This window comes from Protopterus annectens, chromosome 5.part1, assembly GCF_019279795.1.
Source record: "Protopterus annectens isolate FY-2018-M chromosome 5.part1, PAN1.0, whole genome shotgun sequence".
Lineage (NCBI taxonomy): Eukaryota > Metazoa > Chordata > Ceratodontiformes > Protopteridae > Protopterus > Protopterus annectens.
In genome coordinates, this window is record NC_056736.1 from 566,119,617 (window position 1) to 566,134,158 (window position 14,542).

Below are 14,542 nucleotides of genomic sequence, written 5' to 3' on the forward strand. Positions count from 1 at the left end.
TTCCTTAGCATCACAACAGGCCCTATTCTCCAAGGAGGTGCAGGATGTCATTTTGGAGGCCAGAAGGCCATCAACTAGAAAAGCTTACTCCGCAAAATGGAAACTATGTTCTTCATCTCACATTGCTGCAGTCCTTACACTTGGGTAGTCCGCTGTCCTCGGTCGGCCCGAATATCAAAGTATAAGGCTGACGTCGGTCAAGGCGCATTTGACTGACATCAGGACGTCAGGGTACAAATGCGCATGACCGACGTCATATCCTCAGTCTTTTTTGCCGCATGGTCCGATGCAGAAGCAGTATTGCAAGTGCCGGTTGGCGTTCTGAAATTTTTCGTTTTCGGAGTTTCAGACCGAGTCAAAGTTGGCTAAGTACCCCGTTGGGGAATATTTTAGTTTTTTCTTGCCTCAGTGGTTTACCGGATGTCAGAAAAAGTGAATAATTGTATTTCTTGTGGGAAACAGATACCGCATAGAGACTATCATACTTTGTGTATTCCTTGTTTAGGGCCTGAGCACGACGTTGTTGGGTGTCGCTCTTGTGCTAGATTTAATAAGCGCACTATAAAGAGGAGATTAGATTGTGCCAGGTTAGTCTTTGGGAAGCGGTGCAATTATAAAATGCCGTCGGATGCTCCGACGCCCGCTTCTTTGAAGAAGCGCAAGGACAAAGCAGTGAAGCCTAGGCTAGAAGAACCGTCCGTGCGGACACGGTTCTTTAGAGGTGTCGGTGGAGCGGTGGTTCCACGGAGGTTTCTTTGGGATCCCAGGAGAGACCTTGTTATTGCAGGATGTGGCCTCTCAGGAGGTAGGCCAGGGTGATGGGGCTTCTCAGGTTACTATACTCCCCTCCCTGCCTAGGGTGGTTAGGCCCTCTCCTTCTGTTTCCAAGGCTTCTCCTAGAGGCAGGCCAGGTTTAGCTTCAGTTGGTGTCACCCCTAGTTCTTCTGGAACTGTGCCCAAGAAGCATATGCTTAAAATGGCAGAAGATTTGATTACTCTGATTAGGGGTTCTTTGCCCTCCTGATAAGAGACCTAGGGTGGAGCCTGAGCTAGGAGTTTTGAGCAGGCTTCGGATGTTTCAGAGTCTTGGCTGAAGACTTGCAGGAGTACTCTCCTTATTCTGATTCTGATGTGGATGATTCTACTCCTTCTGCTTCTCCTCCTGAGGATTTTTCTTTTTCAGAAACTCTTCATTCCATGAGGGAGCATTTTAAGTGGGAAGGTCAGGACTTCTCTGATTCCAGGAAAAGGCTTAGGGAATTTTTGTTTTACCCCAACATAGGCCTTTGGCTATACCTCCTGTTTTGGATGTAGTGGAAGATGTTTTTACAGAGGCTTCTCTTAATCCTGATTCTTTGCCTCCTGCTCCTGTTAAACCGGATAGGTATTACAGGGTGCCTGAAGTTCATAAGTATCTTTTAAGAGTCCGAGGCAGACCCAGAAACTGTTAGCCAGGGGCCTAAAGGTGTTAAGGCTTCTGTTGTCAAGAATCCGGTTCCTGCAGATAAAGAAGCCAGGGCCTTGGATAGATGGGGAAAGAAAGTTTATACTTCTTCCACTCTAGCTATGAGGGCTTTGAATTGCCAGTTTCACATGTTAAAATACCAAAACTATCTCCTTTCACAGTTGAAATCTAAGGTTGATGCTCTGGCGGAAGGTATTGATTGTAAAGAGTTACAAGATTTAGTACATGTTTCTGAACAGGTGGGTAAGCATTCTTTGCAATGTGGTTTTGATGCTGTACAGGCCTCGTCTAGGGTGGCTGCCACTGGGTCATTTCTTCGCAGGCACGCCTGGCTGAGGGATCAAAATTTATCTGACCATGTTAAAACAAGGATTTTAGATGCTCCTTTACAATCTGATGTGTTGTTTGGTTCTCCTGTTGAGGCAGTTTTAAAGAAAATGGAAGACAAGGCTAAGTCTATGCAGACTGTTAAAGATTTTTTGCAGGTTCAGCCTCCAAAGTTTAGTAGTAATTGGCCTGCTAAAGGGTGGACGTATCCTTCTTATGATTCCCAGTCTAGGGGTAGATCTAGACGTGGTAGGGGCAGAGCTCAGGGCTCTTTCAGGCCTAGAACAGGGAGTTCTCCTGCACAGTCTTCAGGTGAGGGCAGGGGTCAGTCCTTTCGTAAACAGACCCAATGACCTACCTTTTCAGCTGCCAGAGCCTTCTCGTCTGGCAGCACCTTTGGGAGGAAGGTTGGCACTTTTCAAAGAAAATTGGAGTTTAATTACCCAAGACAGATGGGTATTGGATATCATACACCAAGGTTACAGGTTTTATTTCCATACCTTGCCTCCTTTCAGAGGCATGCCAGACGTTCCTCCTCAACAAAGAATAGAGGCTCACAAGCAAATTTCTCTGTTACTTCAACTAGGGGCCATACAGCCGGTCCCTATGCCAGAAGTGGGCCTAGGATTTTATTCTCGCCTGTTCCTAGTACCAAAGAAGGGGAACACGTGGAGACCAATTTTGGATTTATCTATCCTCAACACTTATCTGGACATTCCCAAGTTCAAAATGTTGACGTTACAACAGCTTTTACCTCTGCTGGGCAAAGATCATTGGATGGTAACTTTGGATCTCAAGGAGGCTTACCTTCATGTTCCTATCAGACTAAGTTGCAGGAAGTATCTGCATTTTTGAGCTGGGACTTCTCACTATCAGTTCTCTGCATTGCCCTTTGGCTTATCTACTGCGCCCAGAGTGTTCACGAAAGTTCTGGCTCCAGTGATAGCTTTCTTCAGGCTAAAAGGAATACAGATCTATCCTTATTTGGACGACTGCCTGATTCTGGCTCAAGGAAGGGAAGAGCTTCTTCATCATTTGGAATATGTGATAGCAGTGCTAAGATGCCTGGGGTATTCTGTGAACGAAATAAAGTCCAGTCTAGTACCCTCTCAGGACATGTGCTTTCTGGGTGTAAGACTGAATACAGCATCCCAGATGGCCTTTTAACCCCGGACAAACAAAAGAGTCTTTCCCTTTACTTCCATCAACTATCTCATCAGTCCGGGCTGACTGCAAGGACAGTCCTTCAAGCCTTAGGGTTCATGGCATCTTGTATTCTGGTGCTTCCCAATGCCAAACTGCATATGAGGAAGCTGCAATGGTATCTCAAAATGTATGGACACAGCACTGCCAGGATCTGGACACTGTCATTCAAATAATACCTTGCATTCAAAAGGAATTTTTGTGGTGGGCTCAGGAATGTCACCTAAACAAGGGACTCTCTGTGACCCGGCCAGAGGCGAGTCAGATTTTAACGACAGATGCCTCAGACAAAGCTTGGGAGCTCATCTAAATGGAAAGTGGATACAAGACAAGTGGCCTGCCAGACTACAACATCTACATATCAACCTGAAGGAGATGTTAGCAGTCCAGTTTGCATTAATAGCTTTCAAGGATTTACTTCTTCCAGGGCAGGTGTTGATTCTAACAGACAACACAACTGTCATGTGGTACATCAACAAGCAAGGGGAACGATTCTTATCCTCTATGCAGGCAAGCAATGATTTTGTGGGAGACTGCTCTCAGTTTACAGCTCAATCTTCAGGCAAGGTTTCTGCCAGGAGCACAGAACTCCTTAGCAGATGTGTTGAGCAGACGAATTATGGATCCCCACGAGTGGAAATTGGATCCTCATGTATTTCAGAAATTGACAGTGTCATGGGGAACTCCAGACATAGATCTGTTCGCTTCTCCACTAAACCATCAGCTGCCAAAGTTTTGCACAAAAAGGTTTCATCCCACAGCTTGGAAAGTGGATGCTCTTTCTTTCAATTGGAGCAATCTTCATGTGTATGCCTTTCCACCTCTGCCTCTCCTCCCAAAGGTACTTCTAAAGGTCAGACAGGACAAGCCAAGGATGATTTTAATAGCTCCAGATTGGCCTCGACAGCACTGGTACCCATTACTGAAAAGTCTGGTACGGAAGCCTCCATGGCCTTTGCCTTCGATTCCACACCTGTTGTCACAGGAGGACAGCCATTTGCTCAATGTCAAACTTCACTCTCTTCACCTAACAGCCTGGCATATTCTGTTTTGAACCATAGAGGGTCTCAACTTCCACATCAAGTTTTGAATGTGATTTTGGAAGCTAGAAGGCCTAGTACAAGGAAAGTGTACGCAGATAAATGGAAGAGATTTTTATTTTGGAGTGCAGCAAAGGATTTTGATGTTTCTGAGCCAATTTAGGTGTGGCTCTTCAATATCTTACTGAGTTACTGGACAAAGGTTTGTCCTTCTCTTCTATTAAGGTTCATGCTGCAGCAATTTCAGCTCACTATGAATGTGACCCTCCATTGTTTTCTCATCCTTTGTTCAAGTAATTTCTTAGAGGGGCAAAGAATATAAGACCCCCCCGTAGAGCTCCTACTCCTGCTTGGGATCTCAATTTTGTGTTGGAGAAACTCACTCTACAACCTTTTGAGCCTGCAGCTACTTCTGAGTTGAAATATTTATCGTGGAAGACTGCCTTTTTGTTGGCCATTACCTCTGCAACAAGAAGGGTTTCTGAATTACAGGCCCTTATGGCGGTTGAGCCTTTCTTGATTTTCCATAAGGATAGGGTATCTTTGCGTACTAATCCTTCCTTTATGCCTAAGGTGGTTTCTAATGTGGCTTTAAACCAAACTATTCATTTGCCTACTTTTTATGCAAATCCCCAAAATAAAGGGGAAAAGATTTTGCACACTTTAGATGTACACAGGCAGTTGCGATATTATTTGGACAGAACTAAAGGGTTCAGGCAGTCTCAGCAGTTGTTTGTTTCTTTTGCTTTGAGTTCTCAGGGCAAGCCTGTGTCAAAACAAACTATTTCTAAGTGGATTGGGTTTTGCATTGCTTTCTGTTATTCCCATCATGGCAAGGAGATTCCAGCTGGGATTAGGCCTCATTCCACTAGGGCTACTGCCACTTGACAGCCTTTTGAGGGGAGTGGCAACCAAGGATATTTTGGAGGCAGCTACTTGGAGTTCAGTGCATACTTTCTCTAGGCACTATCACCTGCCACTTTACTCTAAATCCAGGGCTGGTTTTGCCACTGCTGTTTTGCAGGGCATTTTGGCAGCTCCTGCTTCCTTGTAGTTTGGCCATCCTCCCTTACCTCTGCTTTGGGATTCTACCCAAGTGTAAGGACTGCAGCAATGTGAGATGAAGAACATAGTACAGTTTTGTACCTACCATAAATGTAGATGTTCAAGATCCACATTGCTGCAGTCCAATTTACCTCCCTCCTTCCCTCTGTAGTTAGAGGTGGTTGTGTGGGTTGGGTTGTAAATATTGTGTATATTGTGTATATTGTACATATAATTAGTGCAAGGGTGGTTGGTTGTTTGTTTGCTGTCTTTTGGTTTTGACCTTTATTTTTAGGGTCTTCTGACATCTGGGGCAAGAAAAGACTGAGGATATGACGTCGGTCATGCGCATTTGTACCCTGACGTCCTGATGTCAGTCAAATGCGCCTTGACCGACGTCAGCCTTATACTTTGATATTCGGGCCGACCGAGGACAGCGGACTACCCAAGTGTAAGGACTGCAGCAATGTGGATCTTCGAACATCTACATTTATGGTAGGTACAAAACTGTACTTTTTTGTGTCTGGAATGAGATAAAGGGGCAGGATCCTGGAAAATTAAATTTACCTCAAATACTACAATATTTGGCTGAACTGCTAAGCAGCGGACTTTCTTTCTCCTCCATCAAAATCCATGCCTTAGCCATTTCTGCAGAATACAACACTGATCCACCTTTATTCTCTCACCCCCTCTTAAGACAGTTCCTCAGAGGGGCTAAGAATTTAAGACCTCCAAGGAAACAACCAATACCTGCTTGGGATCTTAATTTCATTCTGGAAAAACTGACCTCGCCTCCCTTCGAGCCCAGCTCCCTCATCAGATTTGCAATATTTGTCCTGGAAAACAGCTTTCCTTCTGGCTATCGCCTCAGCTCGTAGAGTTTCAGAACTACAGGCTCTCATGGCTGTCCAGCCTTTTATCATCTTCCATCAGGACAGAGTTTCCTTACGAACCAACCCGTCCTTTATGCCTAAAGTGGTATCCAGGGTAGCTTTAAATCAGGCCATACATTTACCTACTTTTTATCCTAATCCTCAAAACAAAGGGGAGAGATTACTACATTCCTTGGACATCCACAGACAACTGCATTATTATTTGGACAGAACAAAGCCTTTCAGAAAATCAGAACAGCTCTTTGTGGCCTATGCGGTAGGAGCTCAAGGAAAGCCAATTTCCAAACAGACAATCTCAAAATGGATAGCCCACTGCATACGCTTTTGCTATTCCCTTCATGGCAAAACTGTACCTACAGGCATTAGAACTCATTCCACTAGGGCCACAGCCACCTCTGCAGCCTTCCTCAGAGGAGTTCCTACCAAGGATAATTTGGAAGCAGCCACTTGGAGTTCTGTGCATACCTTCTCCAAGCACTACAACCTAACATATACTCCAAATCTAGAGCAGGCTTTGCCTCTGCAGTCTTGCAGGGCATTTTGGCTCCTCCTAGTTCCACCTAGTGCCTACCACCCCTTTCTTAGCTTTGGGATTCTACCCATCTGTTATGACTGCAGCTGTATCCACGATGAACATAGTACAGTTTTGTACCTACCATAAATGTAGATGTTAGAGTGCTAATACAGCTGCAGTCCAGGTTTCCCTCCTTCCCTTCTTGGGACAGGCCTATAGGCTAACACATCCTCATACAACCTGATTGGGGTATTCATTTATGTTGTATTTGCTTGCAACTACTGTATTTTGATTATATTACACTGCATTATTACACAAATTTATGTATTGCCTTCCTTCTGGGGGCACCTGACATCTGGGGCAAGAAAAACTGAAGAAAATGGCGTCGGCTGGTTCCTTTATACCCCTGTCGCACTGACGTCAGGGAAGAAGCGACGACAACCGACGCCGGACCTAGACTTTGGAATTCGGCCGACCGAGAACCCACCTGACGGCAGGAGAACCCATCTGATGTTCTTCATTCCACATTGCTGCAGTCCTAACTATTGGGGTAGTCCGCTGTCCAGTCGGCCCGAATACCAAAGTATAAGGCTGACGTCGGTCAGGGCGCATTAGACTGGCGTCGATGCGTCAGGGTACTAATGCGCATGACCGGCGTCATATCCTCAGTCTTATTTGCCGCATGGTCCGATGCAGAAGCAGTTTTGCGAGTGCAGGTTGGCGTTCTGAAATTTTCTGAAGTCGGAGTTTCAGACCGAATCAAAGTTGGCTAAGTACCCGTTGGGAACATTTTGGTTTTTCTTGCCTCAGTATTTAACCGGATGTCAGAAAAAGTGAATAACTGTATTTCTTGTGGGAAACAGATACCTCATAGGGATTACCATACCTTGTGTATACCTTGTTTAGGGCCTGAGCACGGCGTTGTTGGATGCCGCTCTTGTGCTAGATTTAACAAACGCACTATTAAGAGAAGGTTAGACTGTGCCAGGTTAGTGTTTGGGAAGCGTTGCAATTATAAAATGCCGTGGATGCTCCGGCGCCGCTTCCAAAAGCGCAAGGACAAAACAGCAAAGCCTAGGGTTGATGAACCGGCAGTCCGGACGTCGGTTCTTTAGAAAACTCAGTGGAGCCAGAGGTTTTGCCAGGAGTTTCTTTGGAGTCTCAGGCAGAGACTTTACTGTTACAGGATGTGCCTTCTCAGGAGGTAGGCCAGGCTGAAGGGGCTTCTCAGGTAACTGTTCTTCCCTCTCTTCCCAAGGTAGTTAGAGCCTCTCCTTCTGTTTCCAAAACTTCTTTGAGAGGTAGGCCAAGTTTAGCTTCAGTGGGGGCTTCTCCTAGCACTTCAGGTTCTGTGCCTAAGAAACATATGCTTAAAATGGCAGAAGATTTGATTACTATGATTAGAGGTTCTATGCCCCCTCCTGATAAGAGGCCTAGGGTGGAACCTGAGTTTGAGATTTTCTGAGTCTTCTGCGGAAGATTTGCAAGAGTATCCTCCTTATTCTGATTCTGATGTGGATGATTCCACTCCTACAGCTTCTCCTCCTGAGGATTTCTCATTTTCAGAGACTCTGCATTCCATGAGGGAGCAGTTTAAATGGGAAGGCCAGGATTACTCTGATTCCAGGAAAAGGCTTAGGGAATTCTTGTTTTTACCCCAGCATAGGCCCTTAGCTATACCTCCTGTGTTGAATGTGGTGGAAGATGTTTTTGCAGAGGCTTCCCTGAACCCTGATTCTTTGCCTCCTGCTCCTGTTAAACCTGATAGGTACTATAGGGTGCCTGAAGCTCATAAGTATCTGTTTAAGAGTCCTAGGGCAGACCCGGAAACTGTTTCTCAGGGACCTAAAGGTGTTAAGGCCTCTGTTGTTAAAAACCCTGTTCCCACTGATAAAGAGGCAAGGGCTTTGGATAGATGGGGAAAGAAAGTGTATACTTCTTCCACTTTAGCCATGACCGGGTTGAATTGTCAGTTTCACATGCTAAAATATCAAAATTATCTCCTTTCACAATTGAAATCTAAGGTGGATGCTTTGGCGGAAGGTATTGAGTGTAAAGAGTTGCTGGATTTAGTTCATGTGTCTGAACAAGTGGGTAAGCATTCTTTGCAATGTGGTTTTGATGCTGTACAGGCCTCCTCGAGGGTGGCGGCCACTAGTTCTGTTCTTCGCAGGCATGCCTGGTTGAGGGATCAGAATTTAGCTGAGCATGTTAAGACAAGGATTTTGGATGCTCCTTTACAGTCTGATGTGTTGTTTGGTTCACCTGTGGAAGCAGTTTTAAAGAAAATGGAGGACAAAGCTAAGTCTATGCAAACTGTTAAAGATTTTTTGCAGGTGCAGCCACCGAAGTTTAGTAGAAATTGGCCTACTAAGGGATGGACATATCCTGCTTATGATTCCCAGTCTAGGGGTAGGTCTAGTCGTGGTAGGGGCAGAGCTAAAGGTTCTTTTAGGCCTAGAACAGGGAGTTCACCTGCTCAGACTTCTGGTGAGGGCAGGGGTCAGTCCTTTCGTAAACAGACCCAATGACCTTCCTTTTCAGCTGCCAGTAGATTCTCGTCTGGCAGCTCCTTTGGGAGGAAGACTGTCTCTTTTCAAAGAAAATTGGGATTTAATTACTCAAGACAGATGGGTGTTGGATATCATTCACCACGGTTACAGGTTTTATTTCCATACATTGCCCCCTTTCAAAGGCATGCCAGACGTTCCTCCTCCACAAAGGACAGAGGCTCACAAGCAAATTTCTCTGTTACTCCAAATAGGGGCCATTCAGCCAGTCCCCGTATCAGAAAGGGGCCTAGGATTTTATTCTCGCCTGTTCCTAGTACCAAAGAAGGGGAACACGTGGAGACCAATTTTGGATTTATCTATCCTCAACACTTATCTGGACATTCCAAAGTTCAAGATGTTGACGTTACAACAGCTTTTACCTCTGCTGGGCAAAGATCACTGGATGGTAACTTTAGATCTCAAGGAAGCTTACCTTCATGTGCCTATAAGACTAAGTTGCAGGAAGTATCTGCGTTTCGAGCTGGAAATTCTCATTATCAGTTTTCTGCATTGCCCTTTGGCTTATCTACTGCCCAGAGTATTCACAAAGGTTCTGGCTCCAGTGATAGCTTACTTCAGGCTACAAGGAATTCAAATCTATCCTTACTTGGACGATTGCCTGATTCTGGCTCAAGAAAAGGAAGACCTTCTACAGCATCTGGAATATGTTATAGCAGTGCTAAGATGCCTAGGGTATTCTGTGAGCGAAATAAAGTCCAGTCTAGTACCCTCTCAAGACATGTGCTTTCTGGGTGTGAGACTGAATACAGCAGCCCAGATGGCCTTTTAACCCCGGACAAACAAAAGAGTCTATCCCTTTACTTCCATCAACTATCTCATCAGTCCATGCTGACTGCAAGGACAGTCCTTCAAGCATTAGGGTTCATGGCATCTTGTATTCTGGTGCTTCCCAATGCCAAACTGCATATGAGGAAGCTGCAATGGTATCTCAAAATGTATGGACACAGCACTGCCAGGATTTGGACACTGTCATTCAAATAATACCTTGCCTTCAAAAGAATTTTTGTGGTGGGCTCAGGAATGTCACCTAAACAAGGGACTCTCTGTGACCCGGCCAGAGGCGAGTCAGATTTTAACGACAGATGCCTCGGACATTGCTTGGGAGCTCATCTAAATGGAAAGTGGATACAAGACAAGTGGCCTGCCAGACTACAGCATCTACATATCAACATGAAGGAGATGTTAGCAGTCCAGTTTGCATTAATGGCTTTCAAGGAGTTACTTCTTCCAGGGCAGGTGTTGATTCTAACAGACAACACAACTGTCATGTGGTACATCAACAAACAAGGGAACACATTCTTATCCTCTATGCAGGCAAGCAATGATTTTATGGGAGACTGTGCTCAGCTTGCAACTAACTCTTCAGGCAAGGTTTCTGCCAGGAGCACAGAACTCCTTAGCAGATGTGTTAAGCAGACAAATCATGGATCCCCACAGTGGAAACTGGATCTTCATGTATTTCAGAAATTGACAGTGTCATGGGGAACTCCAGACATAGATCTGTTAAACTTCTCCACTAAACCACCAGCTGCCAAAGTTTTGCACAAAGGGGTTTCATCACACAGCTTGGAAAGTGGATGCTCTTTCTTTCAGTTGGAAAAATCTTCATGTGTATGCCTTTCCACCTCTGCCTCTTCTTCCAAAGGTGCTCTTAAAGGTCAGACAAGACAAGCCAAGGATGATTTTAATAGCTCCAGATTGGCCTCGGCAACACTGGTACCCACTACTAAGGAGTCTGGTAAGGAAGCCTCCATGGCCTTTACCTTTGATTCCACATCTGTTATCTCAGAAGGACGGTCATCTGCTCAATGTCAAGCTCCACTCTCTTCATCTAACAGCCTGGCATATTCTGTGTTGAAACATAGCAGGTCTCAACTTCCTCAACAAGTTTTAAATGTGATTATGGAAGCTAGAAGACCTAGTACAAGGAAAGTGTACGCAGAAAAATGGAAGAGATTTTTATTTTGGAGTACGGCAAAAAATTTGGAGATTTCTGAGCCTAATTTGAGTGTGGCTCTTCAATATCTTACTGAGTTATTGGACAAAGGTTTGTCCTTCTCTTCCATTAAGATTCATGCTGCAGCAATTTCAGCTCACTATGATTGTGACCCACCATTGTTTTCGCATCCTTTGTTCAAGCAGTTTCTTAGAGGGGCAAAGAATATAAGACCCCCATGTAGAGCTCCTACTCCTGCTTGGGATCTCAATTTTGTGTTGGAAAAACTTACTCTACAACCTTTTGAGCCTGCAGCTACTGCTGAATTGAAATACTTGTCATGGAAGACTGCTTTTCTGTTGGCTATTACTTCTGCAAGAAGGGTGTCTGAGTTGCAGGCCCTTATGGCAGTAGAGCCCTTTTGATTTTCCATAAGGATAGGGTATCATTACGTACTAATCCTTCTTTTTATGCCTAAGGTGGTTTCTAGTGTGGCTTTAAACCAAACTATTCATTTGCCTACTTTTTATGCAGACCCCCAAAATAAAGGGAAAAGATTTTGCACACTTTAGATGTACACAGGCAATTGCGTTATTATTTAAGCAGGACTAAGGATTTTAGGCAGTCTCAGCAGTTGTTTGTTTCTTTTGCTTTGAGTTACAGGGCAAGCCTGTGTCAAAACAAACTATTTCTAGGTGGATTGGGTTTTGCATTGCATTTTGTTATTCCCATCATGGCAAGGAGATTCCAGCTGGGATTAGGCCTCATTCCACTAGGGCTACTGCCACTTCAACAGCATTTCTAAGGGGTGGCAACTAAGGATATTTTGGAGGCAGCTACTTGGAGTTCAGTGCATACTTTCTCTAAGCATTATCACCTTCCTCTCTACTCTAAGTCTAGGGCTGGTTTTGCCACAGCTATTTTGCAAGGCATGTTGTCAGCTCCTGCTTCTTTATGATTTGCCAGCCTCCCTTACCTCTGCTTTGGGATTCTACCCAATAGTTAGGACTGCAGCAATGTGGAATGAAGAACATAGTACAGTTTTGTACCTACCATAAATGTAGATGTTCGAGGATCCACATTGCTGCAGTCAATTCCTCCCTCCTTCCTTCTGTGTTTAGGGGTGGTTGTGTAGGTGAGGTTATATGCTGATATTTTTGTATATATTGTACATATTTTTGGTGCAGGTATATTGGGCCTTGTCTTTTTAGGGTCTTCTGACATCTGGGGCAAGAAAAGACTGAAGATATGGCGTCGGTCATGCGCATTAGTACCCTGACGTACTGACGTCAGTCTAATGCGCCCTGACCGACGTCAGCCTTATACTTTGGTATTCGGGCCGACTGGACAGCGGACTACCCCAATAGTTAGGACTGCAGGAATGTGGATCCTCGAACATCTACATTTATGGTAGGTACAAAACTGTACTTTATGACTGCAGCTGTATTAGCACTCTAACATCTACACTTATGGTAGGTACAAAACTGTACTTTCAGGCCCCTGTGCCTAAAAAAACAAATGATCAAAATGGCTGAAGATCTTATTACTCTAATCGAGGGTAGTCAACCCCCCCCCCCTTCTAAGAGTGTTTCTTCTGATTCTGCTAATGACCTGGCTTTGTTCATACCTACTTATGAGGATTCTTATGCAAAGGATTCCATTCCCTCTGTTTCGCCCCTGAGGACTTTTCTTTTGGGGAAACTTTAGGGAGCATTTCCACTGGGAAAGTCAGGTATTTTCTGAATCAAAAAAGAGGTTTAGAGATTTCTTCCTCCTACTTCGGCATAGACCTTTGGCTATACCTCCTGTACTAGACATTGTTGATGTGTTTTCGACTCCATTATGGCCCCTGATTCCCTGCTTCTGGCTCCCAGTAAACCTGATGGATACTCCAGGGTTCCTGAGTCCCACAAGTTCCTTTTCAAAAATCCTGTTGCGGATCCAGAAACCATTTCTCAGGGGCCCAAGGGCATTAAGGCTTCTACTGCTAAAAAATCCTACCCCTTCTGATAGAGACTCCAGGGCACTGGGTAGATGTGGTAAAAAGGTTTATACTTATTCAACCTTGGCAATCAGTGCTTTAAACTGCCAATTTTATATGTTAAAATATCAACAGCATATTATTGGACTGCTTGAACAGTAAATGATTTCTGGCTGTGTGGAAAATAGACTTACAGGATTTATTACATTCTGCTGAACAAGTTGGAAAACATACTTTGCAATGTGGTTTTGATTCGTTAGAGGCCTCTTGCAGGACTGCTGTTCATCGTGCATACAGCTGCAGTAATCACATATGGTTTCTCTGCCGTCAGGCGGGTCCTCGGTCGGCCGAATTCCAAAGTCTTGGTCTGGCGTCGGTTGTTGTCGCTTTCTTTCCTGACTTCAGTGCGACAGGGTATATGACAGAGCCAACGCCATATTCTCCAGTCTTTTTTGCCGCGTGGTGCCCGAAGCAGAAGCAGTTCGCAAGTGCCGGTCGGCCAGCTCCTGAATTTACAAAAAATTGGAAACCGAAGTCTTCATTAAAGCTAAGTACCCCGTTTGGGAAACTTTTCTTGCCTCAGACCGATGTCAGACAAAGTTAACAATTGTATTTCTTGTGGGAAGCAAATACCGCATAAGGATTTCCATTCCCTCTGCATACCTTGTTTAGGCCCAGACCACGACGTCTCGGGCTGCCGCTTTTGCGCTACTTTCAATAAGCGCACTATTAAGCGTCGGGCGGAGTTCGCACAACACTATTTTGGTAAAGCTTTTGATTATAAAATGTCGTCGGAGACTCAGACTACCGTTTTGTCCAAAAAACGCAAGGACAAGGACCGATACGCGAGGTCCGCGGTCTCCACCGACACCACACCAAAACCGGCTACACGTGGTCCGGTTCTCAGCGAGACGCCTATGCAGTCCCTGACTACCGACGACACTTCCTTGGCGGTGTCTTCTGTACCCGAGTCCGCAGGTACCTCGGCCCTTACTCAGACTACAACCACCGAAGCCACTGTGAGTGTTGAGCCTTCTAATGTGGAAAGGTCCACTTCCACCCAGGGTGTCTTTAGGCCCTCATCTTCCTTTTCCATTAAGGCCTTTACTAAGTCCAAATCAGCCATGCATCCCAAGACGCCTGTTGCACAGGGCCCATCTCCAGGCCCCATGCCTAAAAAGCAGATGCTTAAAATGGCTGAGGATTTAATTACCCTTATCAGGGGTTCCCAACCCCCTCCAGACAAATGACCCAGAGTGGTGGAAGATTCTCCCTCTTCTGAACAGGGTTCCATTTTCTCAGAACTTTCTGATGTAGAGGAACATTCGTATTCCCCTTATGAAGATTCTGATGCAGAACAGTCCATTCCTTCTGTATCTCCCCCAGAGGATTTCTCTTTTGGGGAAACCTTGCACACTTTGAGGGAACACTTCCATTGGGAAGGCCAAGACTTTTCTGATTCCAAGAAAAGGCTTAGGGAATTTCTTTTGTTACCTCAACACAGACCTTTAGCTATTCCTCCTGTCTTGGACATACTGGATGATGTTTACTCGGAGGCTTGTCTTA

At 45.0% G+C, this 14,542-nt stretch overlaps 1 protein-coding gene across 1 annotated transcript in view; it reads left to right on the plus strand.

The window, feature by feature from the left end:
* Positions 1–14,542, plus strand: part of XPO4 (exportin 4) — a 1,500,264-nt gene that overhangs the window by 540,397 nt on the left and 945,325 nt on the right. The window lies entirely within an intron of this gene.